The sequence below is a fragment of the Lepisma saccharinum genome, chromosome 5 (genome assembly GCF_977018435.1).
Source record: "Lepisma saccharinum chromosome 5, izLepSacc3.1, whole genome shotgun sequence".
Classification (NCBI taxonomy): Eukaryota; Metazoa; Arthropoda; class Insecta; order Zygentoma; family Lepismatidae; genus Lepisma; species Lepisma saccharinum.
The window spans coordinates 33,581,046-33,601,866 of record NC_139233.1 but is presented as its reverse complement, the minus strand read 5'-3'; the positions used below and the strand labels follow the sequence as shown (position 1 = coordinate 33,601,866).

Here is a 20,821-nt window from a genome sequence, read left to right as displayed (position 1 = left end):
CTTGTCCCTACGGTGTGAAAGCTCCGTTACTGATCAACAATAAACTAAAGTGTACCTTATACCATTTATACAGCAGATATGTGTAGGGAGACTTACTGACTGACTGATTTATCTTGTTTTGTTGATGTGGGAGTGCTGTTTCCTTGACTCATATTTGAATGTTTCCCCCTTCTTTTGGCGTTATTGTTGTCTTGATGTCTTTCCCTCTGCTACTATCGCTCGAGGTGTTGGTCTTCTTCTAGTTAGGTGCTCGCTGTGGTCGAGGGGGTTCGGTGTGTGAGCTTAAAGATGGCCGCTGTGCCAGTTGTGCTGACCGCGGAGTTGCTGTGCCTTCTGAGGCTATCCCAGAATTTGTCTGTTTCTCTTCTGATGACCTCTTCTATTGGATCTATCTCCAGGTTCTTCCTGTATTTAGATGTTTGTTGGGTATTTGTCATGGCTACTTATTATCCTTGCCACCTTGTTTTGGATGACTTGTAGTTTTCTATTGTAGTCCTGGGTGCATGATGTCACGCTGGTATGGCATATAATATGGTTGGTTTTGTAGAGTGATATCCTCGTTGCTAATGTCAGTTGGAGGTTTCTGAACATTGCGTACAGTTCCCCTATACGTTGATTTCCTTTGTGTTGCATTTCCGCTACATGGCTTTTGAATGTTAGCCAGGCATCCAATGTAAGTCCTAGGTATTTTGCTGAGGTTACGTGAGGTATTTGCTGTCCGAATAATTCCAGTGTTTTCTGTTCTTGTCTTCTTCTGCATGCGAAGATTACTGCAGTGCTCTTGGTGGCGTTGGTTTTGATGCGCCATCTGGTTGACCATATCTGGAACTCTTGAAGTTGCTTATCCAGTGTCTTGTAGCATCCTTTTAGTAGTCGGTGAAGAGTACTAGGAAGCATCCTGGAGCTACCGGTATGTCTGCTGTATACAGCGCATACAGTATCGGTGCCAGTTTGGAGCCTTGTGGAACTCCTCCTGCCTTGATACGACTTGCCAGTGCTGAGGCTCCCTGGAAGGTCTAGATGTATGTTTTTTCTGCTAGGTTTCTGGCTATCAGATGAGTGTATGTGTCCTTGATGGGCATATGGAACAATTTTCTGATGAATCCCTGTATCCATACTCTGTCGAAAGCACTCTCTACATCTAGAAATACTCCTAGGGTGTAGTTTTTCCTATTGAACTTGGTTGTCAGATGGTCTACTACTCTGGTGACCAGGGTTGTTGTGCTGTGGGCCTTCCTAAACCCAAATTGGAACTTTGGGAGTAGTTCAGTTATCTCCACTTCTTGCTGTATTCCTCTTAGGATTATTCGTTCCATAACTTTACTCCTGTGAGATAGCAGGTTGATGGGTCTGTAGCTCTTTGCTGCAGGTATTCTTGGGTTCTTCCCTGTTTTCAGGAGTGCGCAGATTCTTTATATTTTCCATTGATCCTGTCAATAATATGGCATTTAATAGCTTTGTGATGAATCCCAGAGCTTTTTGTGGTAGCTTCTTCAGCATTTCAGGTGTGATTTTGTCTAGTCCAGGCGCTATATTGTAGGATACTTTTCTGATCCGGCGTATACTTCTCTGGGTGTGGTGAGTTCTGGTTTCGTGGCTGGTGGTCTGTGCAGTATCTTCTTCTATGGTTCTTGTGAAGTGCTGATCTTGTGGTTTTGGATGCGGCGTGAAGTGTCCTTACGAGTGTGTGGACATTAGGTTAGTTTGTTCTTGTGGGTCGAAGGTTAACTGGTTGCCATCGTCCAGTACGGTCGCCTTTGGTGTGGCTGTCCTTCTGGTACATCCCTTGACGGTTTTCCATAATTCTCTGTGGGTTGGTTGTTTTTCTGTGAAGATTCTTTCCCACTTTTAACTTGCTGTTCGTTGTAGTTGGTTTCGGACTCTTGTTGCTAGATTTTTCCATAGTTGCTTGTAACTAGGATTCTGTGTCCTTTGCCATCTTTCCCGGACCCATCTCGTGATATGGAATAGTACTTGGAGTTTCTAGTCTTCTGGTGCTCTGTTTTCTGTGGACTGCATTTTTGTTGTGCTAAATTTAGCGGCTGGCTGTATTGTTGAGGTGATGATAGTCATAGCTCTATCTATGTCTGTAGGGAGATAAATAGCTCAGGGATTACAATGATAACTTTTTGCATTTACTTGTTATATAACTCCTCAAACGTGCTTCCATCTATTGGAATCATTTTGACATTTCCTGTACCCGAACACGTGAGCGGATTTGTTGCTCAGAGCTTGCCCCTCTCAAGAGGGATGACTAAATATTACTAACATTGCTGGCATTGTTAAATTCCAACGAGGACAAGAATGTTCAATCGCAATAGAAATAGATCTGAACTAGACAAGACATGGCAGTCGTTACGCCTTACAATATTTCAGGCTATTGTTTTATTTACACCTAATTCTTATTACTGTTAACATTGATTTCATAATTATTTCAGTTGCAATGAAAAGAGTTAACATATGAGGCGGAAAGCACAGATGCAAGTTTAATCGAAACCGTACTGTTACTTCATGAGTTATAAACATTTACATTTTCCAAGTCAATTTCAAGATGAACATTTTATCAATGTATGTTATTAAGCAGTTAAGGGACAATAATTTCTCATTTCATTAAAATAAATACAATATATATATATATATATATATATATATATATAGTCAACAATAACTGCTGCTCAGACAATAACCTGAATCAGAGCTAACAACAGTACTTGGTGAAAAGAGTTTTTTGTCGTACCGAGAATGAGTTGTCTAGTAATCCAGTGCATCTGCACCGGAAGCTGGGTCTATTTCCGGTTTCCAGTATCTCGTCGCAGTATCCAAGAGCCACATGTTGCCATTACGGAAAGGGAAGTTATACGAAAAGAGGGAATGAGAGGAAATACACAATTAGAGAAAGATCATTGTACTGCAATTGTGGTGGTGCTGTGTATGAAAATAGTGATGATGTGTGATAATAAAGTGTCAAAGGTAAGTTCGTCCTTGTCGTCCTTTTTATCTCACGTCCTATGAAGAGTCTGTGCAACAATTTTGCAAGTGCTCTCGTAATTCCACCGATTAAGGACACTGGGCAAGTTGCCGTGGCGTTGTAAAATTTTCACCCTAGAACAACCTCTCACAGTATCTGGGTTTTGTCTCGCTCTCGTCTCAATCTCGAAGGGCAAGGCTCGGTCTCGTCTCGTCTCGAAATACGTAATGTTGTAAAAACAACATTTAGAGACAGTCTCCGCACAAACATTCACAAAACATTTCATAATAATGTTTTTGTGCTTGATGCCCCCCCTTTGATAAACTCAACTAAATTTTTAATAAAAACCAAATAAATTATAACGAAATTACAAAAACTAGCAATCTCCAAACCAATAAGTACAATATTTATTATAATGTTATAATCAATATATTAACCAGAAGCACATCCCCCAAGACATAACTAAACACTAATATTATAATATAAATTAATATTAAAAGTACTAAAATGTAAAGCTATATTAAATATAATTCCATAATAACTAGATATAAGATAAGTCGAATAACATTTTATTACAAATAATAATTTTAACAGAAAGATATAATACTTTCACCTTAAAATTAACCTTACCAGCTCCTCACCTTTCAAGAAAAAATAATATTCAATTAAAATTTAATCCTCCCTGAGACAAAAGGTACGATCATTAACATCTTCTACGATAAAAATTAATATTTCATATATTTAATAAATCCCAACACTGTACTAATAATCTATCACAAACCAATTTAAATCTACTAAAATATTAAACCAAAACTTATAAAATTCCTTTTCATACACAATTCTCTTTCTGCCTCACTTTTCGTTTCATGTTTTCTATCCTTTCTTGCTTTCTTCTGCTGTGTATTTTTCTTTCTTCTCCTTCTTCTATTTCCATTATCTTCTTTCCTATATGTTTCTCCCTCCATTCATCACTCTTTCTTTTATTACTTCATTGCTTCTTGTTCTGTATTTTTCTTACTTTCATTATTACTTTCTTCCCTGTATCTCTATCTTTCTTCCTTCACCCGTTTCCTTATTTTCATTTCATGCGATGTATTTGTCTCTCATACGAGAGTTTCTCTCCTTCTTTATAGTCTTCTTTTTGTGTGATCCTTGCTACTCTAAATTATTTTTTAAAAAGTTGGAAGTAGACTATCTCAGGGTGGTTCCGAGCCCAGTTCAACACATCCGGCCAATTTACACAAAAGCTTTGGACGATATTTGATTATCTTTTTTGCAAGTTTTTTATGTCATGTCAACAGTTGTAGGTCAGGTTAGCACAGAAGCTTAGTCGTCAATCATATTTTTTGGTCACGTTCCAGTATCTTTGTTTCTCACATCGTGGCCCATTAACCCCGCCCCCTTTCCCTCCCATCCGGTGGAGGTTGCTTTGTACAGTCGCGGACACTTCTGGATTGTAACATATCCATTTACTTTGAATGGATTCTTTACAATCCACTGGATTGAATCCAGAAGTGTACGTGACTGTACATGGAGACCTGGAGTCCAAGGCCATCGATCCTCCCTTCCCTTCTACTAAATTCGGGCCTCTACACGAGGCTGAACCCGCAGCCGCTGTAGGGCTGCGTGTTGTCCTGTGTTCTTTCATTATGTATGCATTTATCATAGGTATTGAGATCTGATTTAATAGTTTTATTGTCCGAAAGGAATTTGAGTCCATAAGAAGAGTTTTCAAAAAGACCCGGCATGGAATTAAATGAACGCTTGAAAGGGAAACTAAATAAATTTATGAATATTGTATAATTGCGAATAAGAATTCACTTAAAAATTATAAGACTGAAATAAATAGCTTCTGCTTTTTATTAAAACTCCTAGTACTTAGTCAAAAGAAGTGTTTCGAAATCCTTTGTTTATGTTCACAAAACACGCTCTTTCGTTGTAAAAAAAATGCGAATTTTTGTTTGATTTTAAAATACTTTAATAGCTACTTGATAGTTTTTGGAAAGTACTAGTTGTTACATAAAAAATACATAGAAACCGAGTGGGAATTTGCAACATTTAAGCTTATTTTCCTTTTTGGAACTTGTCACTTTGCATATTTTAACATATTTTTTTATATACGATTTCGAAAGTTTATGTTACAAATAGTTCGGGTTTAAATTGTGACTGAGGGGTAAAACAACAAACACGTCGACGTCGAGTAAGAAATTCGTCAACGGCTTTGAGAACCACTCTGTCCGTCGGTCGCAGAGTGGTTGTCTAGTCGCCTGAATTTCCAAGTATTTTTCAAGTGGCGACTTGAAAATTTTAATTCATTAAAAAAAAAAAATATATATAGCGTTGCACTTTTCGGCTTTCGATCTCCAATATCGAGCACCTTTGCAAATGGAAAAGCGCTGATTGACCCAGAATTTTATGTTCCATAACAATCATAACTAACTAAAATTTCATAGACAATGGATCCAGGAAATCTACACCACATTTTGGTCAATGTTTAACCTGAGTCGTGTTACAATATCACAGATAAATATTTGTAATTATCACCGGTTTGTTAAAGATCCAGGAATTGTAAATAAATTCAATTCCGATTCAGGAGAGAAAACCAGCAAGCGCAAATCGGTTCTGGACCGTAAAGATCCTTTCTATCTGTAAAGTGTTTCAATTCGGTCCAGGAACCTTTTTTTCCTGATCAGTTTAAATACGGCCCAAGTTCAATATTGATATGAAACAATACGCAACTTGGACCGAATTTGAAGTTTCTTTTTAAGTCTCCTTTTAAGTTCACTTTATGCACAGTAAGACAAATCGGGACTGGACCTACAGTTTAAAGTGGGATACGAACCACTATGTGCCTCCACCGGGTTCGAATTTAAAGTGTGCGAGAAAAAAAATAGATTCCGGTCCTTTTACAGAACCCAATACGGTTTATTGCTGGAGCAACATACATGTGTACAGTATGTGTTCTCCCTGTTCATATCCTAGGCAAGATTAATCCAGTCTTGATCATCCTTAACAATGTCCTTTTATGTCCATCTCATTCTTGTCCTTCCCGCGGGTTTCTTACCATCAAGTCTCTCAACATCCTGCAAACTTTTATTTCGTCTCGCATGCGTGTTATATGATCTTCTCACCGGTAGCGGTTCCCAACCTGTGCTCTGCAGAGTCCAAGGGCTCTGCGTGCACTTCCCAGTGGCTCAGCGGCCGCCCCAGGAAAAAAAAAATTGAAAGAAATTAAATATTAAGAAACAAAAAGTAGAATCAAAATAAGAAAACTAGAAATTGCATTCTGAAGGAAATTTGACAAGTTGAATTTCGCGCCTCCTCTAGCAGACGACTCTTGGTCATTCTGCTGCCACTAGATCCAAAATTATTGTAGTGCCAGAGCGAGCGGGGCGCTGGTTACAAGATACGTGTAGCCTCGACAAAAATTCCTTCTGACTTATGATAGTGTTGAATGATGCCATTAAAATAATAAACTATATAAAATCACGTCCTCTTAAAGCAGGCTCTTCAAAGTAATGTGTGAAGATATGGTAAGCCACCATCAGTCCCTCCTGCTGCACACTGAAGTAAGGTGATTGTCTCGCGTAAAAGCGTTGACACGTTTGATTGAACTGCGTGCAGAGTTAGCAGCATTTTTGATGGACCATAACGATCTATTGCCGACGTTTTTAATGCTGGAGAATGGTTGTGCAAACTGGCTTATTTGGCCGACATTTTTTGCAAAATGAACGAAATGAATCAATCATTGCAAGAAAAAAAATCTACCACAGTTTTTCAGGCAAGCGTTTAAGTGTCTTCTTTTAAGAGGAAACTTATGTATTGGTTGGACTGCGTGGAAAAGAAGATATCGATTGCTTCCCTCTTACAAAAAAAACTTCTTGAATAAAAATAACATCAAAGTTAAAGAAAAATATAGAAAAATATTCAGGCGCATCTCGCAGCTTTGAAAGACTGATAGTTCATGAGCCAGGACCTCAAATTTAGGCGATCGGTACCACTCAGGGGGATGGGTTCTCATATGATTTTTTTTTCAAGGTGTGGATGCCTGGAACTGGAAAATGTGTGATAGCATCTCATAACTCTTTGCTTTTTATATAATATTATTGAATTAGTAACCATAGCAGAAACATAATGTTTTTTAATATTTTTTTATAAAAAGCAAATAAATTGATCACAATATTTGAAAAAATAAATTTAATTTCATCAGACTTATTAAATTAAATATTATTTTATAATAATTATAACTATTAATTGTAATTACATTAATACAAATACTTATAATAATAATAAAACTTTATTATATTGCTTATATACTGACATAGATTAAATGGATAAGTCTTACTTACAATTTTCAATAATAATAGTGGCTAAATCTTAAATATGCATGTATGTTATAATTTAACATAAACAAAATTTTATTATTTACATTCATCATCATCATCTTCTGAATAGGTGTCATCACTCATTGATTATCGCATGTGGGTAGTCTGAACTTGTCAGTGCAACTGATGTCATTTACGCAGAAGACGCAGTTTGTAGTTTCTAATGGATTGGTTGGTTGATTGATTTGGTGTTTCAAGTCCACTTTATGCACAGTAAGCTAATTGGGACTGGACCTACAGTTTAAAGTGGGTCCGAACCACTATGTGCCTCCACCGGGTATCGAAGTTGGGACTACTTGATTACAAGGCGGTGACGCTACCACTGCACCATCGGGAAGACAGTTTCTTGGATTGGATTGATTTGTTGTTTTAAGTCCACTTTATGCACAGTAAGACTAATCGTGACTGGACCTACATTTTAAAGTGGGATCCGAACCACTATGTGTCTCCACCGGGAATCGAACCCGGGACCACTTGATTACAAGGCGACGACGCTACCACTGCGCCATCGGGGAGGTCGGAAGACAGTTTCTAATGGAGTTGCAAGCTAGTAGATCTAACAGAGTTTAAGATGCTGCCTGCCATTCCATCCAATCCATTACAAGCTCCTCTGCTCCATCGTGTCGTTCTCAATGTCCACCATCTCCCACTTGGTCTCGATGTACGTGGATCATTCAGAAGACATCTCTTGCTTATAGCGGATTGATAATCGCACGTTAAGCATGTTTCTTGCAAGTTGATAAATGTCTTTCTCACACTTCCTTGCACAGAATAGACGACTTGTCATGTCATTCACACAATATATGGAAGATTTTGGAGCATACAGTAAGCAGGAGAACTACAGTTTGCCCATTCACCTCCGAGGGTGCGAAAATATTTCCTGTGTTCGTCTGTTGGCAGGAAGGATGCACCTACTTTTCCTTTTGTTGCAAATACACACGGAGACTTATAATAATTCGACAAACATTTTTAATAAGAATTGAAGCTATTTTCTTAACGTCAAGAACCCATATGGGTAATTTAGTACTATATTTCAGAAACAATTTAACCGTGATTCATTCTTTCATGGAATCTGAAACACACAATACACACATATGTATCATCTGAGTCTCTCATTACCGCTTCATAACCATCATTAGCAGCGGCAGTATTCACCAACAAATTACCATCGCTTTTTCATGTTTACTGTTGAGATTGAGCACTTTGGGTTCCCTTCAGATGTGATGTTCCATTATTTATCTCCACAGTTCGCGAAGTGTTTTATTCAAAAGATTCACAAAATGCACTGGTTTCCTACATTCGTTAACGAGAAATGCAATTAGAGTTGTTTTATTCACTACGTGACTTAGGAATTTCCTTCACTATCTGACAATCTGGGAAGATGAGATGCTCTGTGACTGATGCCCGAGTTCTTCACACGTGATTATCCTTTCGGTGTTCTTTATAGACGTCTCATTGTACGCATCAAACAGACATCGATTCTTGGACTAGAATTTCCTTCTGGAAAGCAATTGACAAGGCAGATAGACCTCACCAAAGTTTGACTCCTCTTCTTTTACTCTCTGAATAAGAGCCATACCATAAATCGCCGTGGCTGAATTTCCAGATATTTCCTCAGGGGGAATAATATTTTTCTGCAAGTATGCCTATAATGCCCACGATAATGGCTCTAAGATAGAGCACATTTGAAGATTCCGATTCTGTGCTGACACAATAATTCGACCAAATAGTGTCTTCTTGTCTTATAATTGACCTCCCATAACTAGTTAGCAATCAGCATTTACCTGTTATCAGGTATCTTTGTTATAATGTAGTAATTATCTTTTGTCTTGTGTAGTAGTTGTGCTGTCTAATTTGTTTGTGTTTGTCTTGTGTAGTAGTTGTGGTGTGTAGTTTGTTTATGTTTATATTGTGTAGTAGTTGTGGTGTGTTTGTGTTTATATTGTGTTATAGTTGTGATGTGTTTGTGTGTGTCTTGTGTAGAAGTTGTACTGGCTAATGTGTTTGTGTTCGTCTTGTGTAGTAATTGTGCTGTCTAATGTGTTTGTGTTTGTCTTCTGTAGTAGTTCCTCCATTCATATTGGGGGTAGAGCTGACAACTCTGCACTGTAAAAAGCCATGTCAAGAATCAGCAATATAAGGCTATGGATGTTCCCAAGGTAAAATATTCCGGAGGTAAAATAGTCCTCCGTTCGGATCTCCGGGTGGAGACTACTTTGGGAGGTCCCTGGACTAAGGATAAGATCTACATTAGGAATAAGGATATTAAATTAGGCACCTGGAATGTTCTGAGTCTTTACCGGCCTGGGGCATTTCAGTGTACAGTTAATGAGATAGTTAAGTATAAATTCGATGTAGTAGCTGTCCAGGAGGTTAGGTGGCCAGGAGAAGGGAATTGCAATAAAACTAAAAATTATACTTTTTTTTATGGTGGTACTGAAAATCATAATTTTGGAACAGGCTTTTTCATAAATAATAAAATTATCTCGGCTCTTAAAACAGTAGAATTTATTAATGATAGGATATCATATGCAGTTTTACAGGGTAGGTTGATACGCACCCACTTATTGTATAATTTTAATTGTTTGATATGTTTAATATGTTAATTGTCTATTATGACGTAATTTGTTTTGTTCAATTGGGTAGTCTGTTATGGTTACGGACTAACCTTAAAACAGGGTAGGTGGTGTAAAATTATTTTAATAAACATACGAGATGCACCAACGGAAGATAAAGATGATAATACCAAAGATGATTTTTATACAGAGTTAGAACAGGTCTTTGATAAATTTTCTCAGCATGATATGAAAATTCTGTTGGGTGACTGTAATGCACAGATTGGCAAAGAAGAGACATTTAAACCCACGATTGGTAAAGAAAGTCTTCATGAATTAAGTAATGATAATGGTATAAGATTGATTACTTTTGCAACCTCAAAGAATTTAATTGTGAAAAGTACCACTTTTAAACATAAAGATATCCATAAATATACCCGGTCTTCTCCAGATGGTAAAACTCATAATCAGATAGATCATATTCTCATTGATAAGAGAAGGCATACTAGTATAATTGACGTTCGTACACATAGAGGTGCTGACTGTGCAAGTGACCATTATTTAGTAATTGCTAAATTAAGAGAAAGACTCGCAGTGATAAATTATAAGCAACAAAATCTAAAAGTTCTAAAATTTAATACAGGAAATTTTACTGATGAAAGAATTAAGAAAGATTACCAAATTAAACTGTCAAATAGATTTGATGTTTTGCAGGATTTAAATGATGATGAAAATATAAATGAAACAGACGTAAATAAGAATTGGGAGCACATACGTAATGCAATAGAATCAGCAGCTAAAGAAAGTATAGGATACCATAAACCGAGAAAAAGTAAGCCATGGGTTAATAATGAATGTCATAATCTAATAGAAATAAGAAATCAGGCTAGACTTAGGTGGTTAAATAACTCTTATGATACAAATCTAAACAATTATAATAGAATAAAGCGAGAAGTTAACCGCACGTTTAGAAGTAAAAAAAGAGATTACTTGAAAAGCAAAATTAACGAAATTGAAACAAACAGCAAAAACAAAAATATCAGGGATTTATATAAAGGTGTAAATGAGTTTAGAAAGGGGTGGCAATCTAAGTAAACTTGATAAAAGATAAAGACGGTGATTTTCTAGCTGACCCAAGTGATATTCTAAATAGATGGAAGAACTACTTTAATGACCTTTTAAATGTCCATGTAGGAGATAAATCAGAAGTAAATTAAGTACACACAGCAGAACCTTAAGTTCCAGAACCTAACTTGACTGAAGTTAAAGGTGCTATTAAAAGACTAAAGAATAACAAAGCACCTGGCATTGATTTAATACCAGCTGAGTTAATTAAATATGGTGGAAATTCATTAATATGTCAAATTCATAAATTAATTTGTTTAATATGGAATAAAGAAGAAATCCCTCAACAGTGGAAAGAATCCATAATTGTTCCTGTGTTTAAAAAAGGTGATAAAATGAACTGCAATAATTACTGTGGAATTTCTCTACTCTCAACAACATACAAAATATTGTCTAACATTCTTTTAACAAGACTAACACCATATGCTAATGAAATATGCACCAGTGAAACAGAAAGTAAAATTCGTGTGGGTAATAATATGTCTGACAAATTTACAATTCATGATGGGTTAAAACAAGGAGATGCATTATCTCCATTGCTCTTTAATTTTGCCTTAGAATATGCTGTTAGGAAGGTAAAAGAAACTAAAGAAGGACTAAAATTAAATGGTGTGACTCAGTTGTTAGCATATGCAGATGATGTAGACTTACTGGGGAATGATGTGAATACAATTAAGAATAATGCTAAAATATTTTTCAAAACTGCTAAAGAGATAGGTTTGGAAGTTAACAAAGAGAAAACTAAATATATGCTTACAGGCCGAAACCAAGTGTTAGGTAATAATCAAAATCTAATTATTTATAACAACTCGTTTGAACCAGTTTCCAAATTCAAATACTTAGGTGTAATATTAACAAATGAAAATTATATTAAAGAGGAAATAAAAAGTAGGCTTAATTCAGGAAATGCAAGTTACTTCTCTCTTCATAAACTTTTGTCTTCTCGTTTAATATCTAAGAAACTAAAAGTTAAAATATACAAAACAGTAATTTTGCCTGTAGTATTATATGGATGTGAAACTTGGTCCCTTGCATTGAAAGAGGAACATAAATTGAGAGTATTTGAAAATAATATCCTTAGGAAAATATTTGGACCTAAAAGGGATGAGGAGACAGGTGAGTGGAGATGGTTACATAATTTAGAAGTACATAATTTTTATTCATGTCCAGATATTATTAGAATAATTAAATCAAGAAGACTTAGGTGGGCAGGCCATGTGGCACGAATGGGAGAGGATAGAGGAGTTTACAGGATTTTTGTTGGGAAACCTGATGGTAAAAGACCTGTAGGAAGACCAAGACGAAGATGGAGTGAGAACGTTGAGATGGACCTAAGGGAAATCGGTAGGGATGTAAAAGAGTATATAGAACTTGCTCAAGATAGGGACAGATGGAAGGCCTGTGTTGCTGCAGCCATGAACCTTCGGGTTTAAGAAGGCTAGAGAGTTAGTTAGTTAGATAACTATCCACCGCCTTCTTCTTGGATCAAGAGAGGAACAGAAGGAACTAGACGAAAACCATGTACAGCCGATGTTTATGCAACTGAAGGAACATTCAGAGAACAGATACAGTAGAGTATGGATTAGTACAGGTAACAGAAAAACCCTACAGTCGCTTGAACCAATGCCCACATGATGTGCGTCACTATAGAGCAATGTGTGTACAAATAGAACAGCTCAGAAACGGACATGGCCACAGCAGTAACTCGCCCCTAGTATGATGTGTGATGTCGTACGACCAACACCGCTGCATAGCTTTGTGGCATGGACTCCATGAGGTGATCGATAAGAACTTGGTGTGATTCCTCGCCACTCTTCACTTTGGGCAATTTCAGCTCTGGAAGAGTTGAGGGAGGTGCTATCCTTTCTAGAATGCGTTTGTCAAGTGCATCCCAGACATTCTCTATGGGATTTAAGTTTAGTAATCACGGTGGCCACTCCATACTCACTATTCCCTCGTCCTCTGGCAGGTTGTGCACTAACAGAACTCTGTGAGGACGAGCATTATCGCCGATGAAAAGGAAACGATCACCTATTGCATCTGCGCGCGGTATGACAAGAAGTCTGAGGTTCTCTTCTCCATATCTAAGGTCCGTTAAACTGCCATTCTGGATAACGTGGAGGTCCGTACGTCCCACAATTTTGATTCCAACTCAGAACATCATTTCACCACCTCCATTTTAGAATGTTTCTTTAACAAAAAGAGGGTTATAGCATGTTCCACATTTCCTCCAGATTAGGCACGTCTATTGTAAGGCTGGAGGCTGAACCGCGACTCATCGGTGAACACCGCTCAACCCCATTCGTTGTGGCCCCAATTGCGATGTTCCTCAGCTAAGTTTCTACGGACTGAAAGCTCTATGGTGATGGAACACACAGCATGAGTCTATATGCATAAAAGCCATCTTTAAGAAGGTGATTGCAGACAGTTTGAGATGACATCTGCTCCATATGCTTTCTGTCTGCACCCTATTGCTGTGAGAATGGCATGTTGTAGTTTCGTTGCATTCTGTCGTCTGTTCCAATCGGTTGTTAACAAGAGGTACCCGTTGTCTCTTGCTGTTGTCGCTCGCGGACGGCCTTCACCTTGCCTTCGTTGCACATTTCCAGTTTCTTGGAACCAAAATGGCATTTTGAGACACTCCAAGTGCTACAGATACCTCTCGCTGACCGTCCAGCTTCCATCCTTCCTATGCCTCTCCACGCATTGATTCAGGTAAATCGCACTTTAGAAGTATTGTACCACTTGCCCACGTTCCTCAATGAACTCTTACACTGTCCTTGGACTGCTACTGTCATTCTCACAGCTGCGCACTTCAGTTGTTAATTCAGAGATATTGGCATTAATGATGGTCAAATAGCCAATTGACTCCAGTAATGGTGTTAAATACCATCTAACTTGTCAATTAAATTATTAAAATATTCACATATTTTAATTAGTGTTATTATTATAATCTTAATTATTATCATCATTATTATTAATTTAGATAAGAATTACTGTAATTGTCATTTATAATAGTAAAAGTCAAAATATTAAAAAAATTCAAAATTTACCATTTACATCAATGTAATCTGGAAAGTGGAGTGTCAACACACAGAAGGCAAAGAGTTATGACATGCTATCACCTATTTTCCATCTCTAGGCGTCCTAACCGTACCAAAAAATCATACAGGGTGGCGACAGACCTGGAAAACCTGGAAAACCGGGAAAAGTCAGGGAATTTGAGGTGAGAAAAAAAGTCAGGGAAATGTCAGGGAATATCGTTTTCATTGACTTCGAACACTCTTTTGACGAAAATTGTTATAACTCGGACACTATGGGAGCAATGTACTTCAGATAACTTTTGTTTTTCAGCTAAAACATCAGCGCATGCAACCGTGTACAATTTAGAACACCGGACCGAGGAAGGGGGCTTGGGGGGGGGGGGGGCACGTCCCCCGAATTTCAATGGAAAACACCTAAAAATCTGGAGGTTGGCCCCTCTTCTCCCGCTATTTTGGGGAGAAGTCGCAAACGTTAGTATTCTTTTCAAAGAATGGACATTTCTCAAGAGAATGAAACATGTTTCATGTTCTTGGGTGCCATACAAGTTGAATAATAAGCCAAAATGTGATTTTTTTCGTTTAACGAAAAATAGTTAATTAGCATTTTTGGAGGAAAATTGTTATAACTCTGGCACTATGGGAGCAATCTACTTCGAATAAATTTTGTTTTTCAGCTAAAACATCGTAGCATGCAACCGTGTACAATTCAGAACGCCGAACCGAGGAAGGGTGTCTGGGGGCGCGACCCCCGAATTTCAATGAAAAAAACAAAACACTGGAGTTTGCCCCCCTCTTCTCCCGCTATTTTGGAAGAAGACGCGAACTTTAGTATTCTTTTTAAAGAATGGACATTTCTCAAGAGATTGAAACATTCATGTTCTTGGGTGTCGTACAAGTTGAATAATAAACCAAAATGTGATTTTTTTTTGATTTTTTAAATTTTTTTATGAAAAATAGGTAATTAGCATTTTTGGAGGAAAATTGTTATAACTCGGGCACTATGGGAGCAATCTACTTCGGATAAGCTTTGTTTTTCAGCTAAAACATCATAGCATGCAACCGTGTACAATTAAGATCGCCGAACCGAGGAAGGGGGGTTTGGGGGCGTTACCACCGAATTTCAATAAAAAAACATAAAAATCTGGAGTTTGCCCCCCCCCCCTTCTCTCGCTGGCAAGTGCATGCTCCCAACCTCAAATTTACTGCAACACTAGTATTGCAATGAAATTAACGCCACTCTCTGTTCTGTCTGTTTAAACTCGTGAGAGATGGTCATTAATCTCTCACTGAGTAAGGTTAATGTCGAATATTATGAAATAAAATACTAATAATAAATACGTAAATATTTTAATATCATATTTACTCGAATCATTCAGTCACAAAAGCAAATCACTTTCTTCAAGAATTGACTTTTCTCTGCCAGCCCTGCTAAATTTTCACTTTCCATCTACTGATTTATACGAGGGGTGGCCAGAAAGTAATTTCCAATTAGTAGGGACATTGATTTTTCCCAAACGCCAAAACCGTGAAAAATGGTAATTGCTGCGAAGTTGTGTTTATGAATGTGCAATGATGTCTGGACACATTTTTCGCCCGTTCGAAATATCGAAATAATTTGGCATAAAATGCGAATTGTTGGCGTTTTTAGCGATTTTTTTTAAAGAAATGTCCTAAAACAACGAAAAAATTCCATGAAATCCAACATTCTTCTTTTCTAGGCCATGTTTGTGTACATAGAACATGCAAGTTTTCCAACATTTTACTCAAGAGTAAACTATAGAGTTATACGTACATGCAATAATTCCGACAGCTACATTAAATCATGTATTTCGCACGATTTTTTCAACTTTTATCAAAACCATTTGCATCATAGAGCAAAGTGGCAGGGTTCTAACAGAAGCTCGAGTGCGTATCTACTGTCTACTGTTTTGAATTACCAAGCTAAGTGCGCTCCATCGGCATTTGTCGAGCGAGTAATAATGTAGCTCAGTCGTTAGGGCATCTGACTACTATGCAAGAGACCCGGGGTCGATCCTCTGCGGGGGAGAACCGGTATGTTTTCCACCTATTCAAACTGCTCCGGCACCCACCCAGCATCATATGAAGCTGGTACCTTGAGGAAACTTTGAGGGATAAAGGTAGCCAGGAGCGTGGTGCTGATCACATCACCCCCACCTTTAGCTGTGATCAAGAATGTGTGGGGCCCTAACTCCACGCCCTTATACACCTTCATGGAAAAGTGCAGGGGAGCACTTTACTTTTACTTCCTCAAAAATCTGTTCCAACATATCAAACTGTCACGAAAATACGTAGACCATGTGATCTACAATTTAAAATAATCGTTTAAAAGCACAATGGAGTATTAAGTTTCGCTATATTTGGCAGATAAATGTTCTAAAACAAAAATGCGAATTTTGGGAAACGTAATACTGACAAGTCAAAAAAAGGTAAATGTAAAGTGCACCCCTGTGCATAGCACCACGCCATGAAGGCGTATAGGGGGTATGGGGGTAACGCCCCACACTTTCTTGATCCGGTCGTGAGTGGGGGTGATGTGCCTTTACCCCCCAGGGTTTCCCCCAGGTACCCATGTTATTCGACGCTGGGTGGGCGCCGGGGCCGCTTCCATCGTTAGAAAAGTTCCCGGATTTGAACCGGCCGGGGATCGAACCCGGGACCTTTAGAATGGTAGTCAGACACGTTACCGACTGAGCCACCAGATAATGCTAATTTTTGGTACCATAATATATCAGTATCTGTCACGTGAGATTGATTGATTTTAATTTTTTGGGTGCGTCGTCACTTATGGTCATTATGCACTCTTCAGTATAAACGGGGAAAATTCCATTATCTAAAATCCTTACCTTAAAATTAAAAAAAGGGATATGGAAAATAACTTTCCCAAAAGAACTTTCAAGATACCAAACTCTCACGAAGAGGCGTAAGCCATGTGACTTGCAATTTGAAACAGTAGTTTAAAAACACCATGAAGGAATAATTTCAGATATTTGCCAGAAAATGCGCTAAAATGAAAATGTGAATTTTGAGAAAAATAACACCGTATAGTAAAAAATAAAAAATAAGAAAATAATACACCAATTTGAAAAAAAATAACAAAATATCAAGGTCCCTACTGAATAGGCATAAATAAAACAAGAATATCAGTTGTAATTTATTGCATTAGTAACAGTGAGTCTTAACCTAATTTTCGGCATAATCACCACCGTTATTCTGGCATTTGTAGTAGCATGGCACTAAATTTTGTATGCCCATGGTATATGTGTCCGACAGCAAAGACTGGAACTATCTCTACCGCAGTGTAGCTGTGAAATCCTTGCGCTGCCAGAAACCTCTTCAGTTGAATGTACCGACTTTCATCTCTTTGTTTAAGGCCAGGGCTGTACAGGGAGTGGTCCAAGATCTCTCACCTGAAGTGATGCAAAGAGCCCGTGTGTACTCAGCTGTATGGGGTTGTGCACATTCGATTGGCCTTCCGTGAATTGTCTTCACCATCGTCTGACCATACATGACGTCCGGCTGCACACCTCACACAATTGCTGGTGGCTCTGTGCCAAATTCTGAGTGTGCATTGTAGGCTAGGCTCGGTGGGAGACTGTATGATAGCTGCAATCTTTAACCTAGAACTGTCCTAAAACGTCTGCATTGCAACTGTACCAGATTACAGCTGCATGCCACTTCTTCCTGCCTGCATGGGTGTGTGTCTACCTCTGACCACCAGTGCTGCGTATAGGCACCATTGGAGCTTTTTCAGGATGCCCCTCGTATATGAACTTTCAGAAGCTTTTATTAATAGTGTTTTCCTGTTTTAATGTATGGTTAGCTAAATCAGGTACCTATACAATGCAATTCTATATACTCCTTGCGTTAAATTTCTAATACCTACATACCCTTTTCGACAGCATTAATGGTATCACTGCATGTTGTCAGTTTCACAGTACTTCACTTGGATATACTGTACTGAAGCAGAAATCCCATTGATAATGTAAGGAAATATGACACTTTATTTTGTTCGATTCAATTGTTTCACTTATATGCAAGAGTTAAGTTGTTTCCTTTACAGAGAAGAGAGCTTTATGCACTGAAAAATGAGTCTGCACGCATGGTTTTTGCAAGCAGAGGGTTCTAAACCTCAGTGGAAATATCAACATATAATACCGAGAATGTATAAGGAGACTGATAAATTACAAATTGTATTTCTTAATCACTCTTCACTCTAATTTCATTTAGTCGTAACTTTAAAAATAATCAAGTATTTTATTTTAAACTTACTGCGTATGACAAAATTCCATAATCCTTCCCTAGCTTGTGAATTCTAATAATTTTCCAAATTCACTATTTTGCAGTTTGAATTCAATTCATAGAGAATAGAGAAATCAAGTCAATTTCATAGAAGATAATATTGGTACTTAACAAATCCATACCTGGATCTGTATGAGTTTATTATTTCAATTTGCAAAAACATCGATTTAGTTTAGTTTGTAATTGTCAGGGAAAAATGTAAATTTTGTCCTGGAAAACCTGGAAAAGTCAGGGAATTTCATTTTTGCTTGTTTGTAGCCACCCTGTCATATTAGAACCCGTTCCTCCGAGTGGTACCGACAAGTTGACTGGCTCAAGGCATATGAATGTTTTCAGCGTGAAGAAAAACCACCCAGAGGAATAGGAGGTCCTCATAGATTTGAAATCTAACAGCGAACTAAAAATTGTGTTTCAAATCCAAAGTCTATCACAGTTTTGGCTGCATTTACAAGTTGAATTCAAAATCTTGTCTGAGTAAGCAAAATTAGTATTGCTACCTTTCTCAACTACATATCTCTGTGAAGCAGGATTGTCCGCTAGCTAAACATAATACAGAAGCCGATCAAGAGCTCAAAGTTTTTAAATAATTTCATTGCATGTACATTGCCAGGCACGTAGTCAGGGGGAGGGCTAAGGGGGATGAAGCCACCCCAAATCCTACAAATATCTAATTTAAATAATGTATTGTGGTAATTAATTTCACTACTTTAGCAAGTTTAAACATTAGAGCGAATAAAGTTTAGTGTATAATAGAAGAACCAGCTTATATTTTTATATTCTACAATTTAATCCAAAGAATAAATGGACCCACAGCTCCCAAAATTTATTGTTTTCTTTGTGAAAGGTCACACATTACAAGCTTTATGAGTAAAAAGTATTTCTTTTTAACGGGATGTGTGAAAGTTAATAACAAAATACAAGAACTATGAACTTCAGTACACTAATTGCACAAAATGTAAGAAAAATAGGCCTCCCGATGGCCCAGTGGTAGCTTCGTCGCTTTGTAATCAAGGAGTCCCGGGTTCGATACCCAGTTCAGGCACATAGTGGTTCGGATTCTACTTTAAACCGTAGGTCCAGTCCCGATTAGCCTTACTGTGCATAAACTGGACTTAAAACACCAAATCAATCAATCAATCAATAATGTCACTCATACGGTAGATCGAGAAGCAAAGTACCTCCATTGATTGATTGATTGATTTGGTGTTTTAAGTCCGCTTTATGCACAGTAAGGCTAATCGGGACTGGACCTACAGTTTTAAAGTAGAATCCGAACCACTATGTGCCTCCACCGGGTATCGAACCCGGAACCCCTTGATTACAAGGCGGCGACGCTACCACTGCGCCATCGGGGAGGCCCTTCCTCCATTTATATAATAATAATATCAATAAAGTTGGATTTTAATTGGATTATTTTTAATAACTAAGAATAGTTATTGTAAAATGACAATTATAACCGTTGTAATAATTATTATTGTCATTATTATTTATATTAATCAAGTTTTTTTAATTGCCTGCTCCCCTCTTCAAATATTTCTGGCGACGCCTCTGCTGATAAGGGAAGAGTCTTCCCCCCGAATTAAAATCCTGGCTGCGGGCCTAGACATTGCGCAATTGTTTAGATATCTCTTTACATAGCCTTACTATATACCTCTCTTCCTCCGCTCCATAACAGTACTTCTAAACGCCATTAACTTGTAAGACATAGGGCACGGTAGGCCTAAGGGGCTCCGCCATAGAGAGTGATCCTAAAAAGGGCTCCGCAAGTCAAATTGGTTGGGAACCACTGCATTAGGAGATGAACGTAAATTGTGTCATCTCGATTGCCTAGCGCGTGTATTGGTCGACTTTCGATCACGTTACCGAAGTTCATGGGTTCCAGTCCCAGGTTGGGTATGGTTGCTTATTGCGATTTTCCCTTCATCAGTTTTATGTAATCATCACTTTTCGTCATCGTTGCAATTAGCTAAAAGTGGCAGAAAAGCGACGTTAAATAACAAATATGCAAATAAGAAGTAGATTATGCTTTTCAGTTTTATGAAACCTTCTCCACTCACCTGTTGTTTAATCTCGTTTATGTCCAAATATTTTTCTTAAGAATTAGGTGTTGTTAAATAACCAAATAGAAAACGAGCAACTAATCTTATATTATCATGCCTTAACGAAACTATTGTTCAGTGACTCGTATTAATTGATTGATTGATTTTACTTTGCGTTTCTGCCACATTTGCAAACATGAGGATGAATGATGATATGATGAAATGGATGAAGGGACAAACATCAATAGAAATAGACGAAACAACACAATTACTACAGAGGATTCTACTGTTTGGGTCCAGGCGCCAGAGACTCGTTAGTCTGCAGGGTGTACCACGTGGAAGTAAAGGTTGACATTGGGGTTCTATCTAAAGGATCCTTCCCCTT

At 37.8% G+C, this 20,821-nt stretch overlaps 1 protein-coding gene across 1 annotated transcript in view; it reads left to right on the top strand.

The window, feature by feature from the left end:
* LOC145988309 (uncharacterized) overlaps window positions 1-20,821 on the top strand; it is a 264,996-nt gene that overhangs the window by 236,308 nt on the left and 7,867 nt on the right. The window lies entirely within an intron of this gene.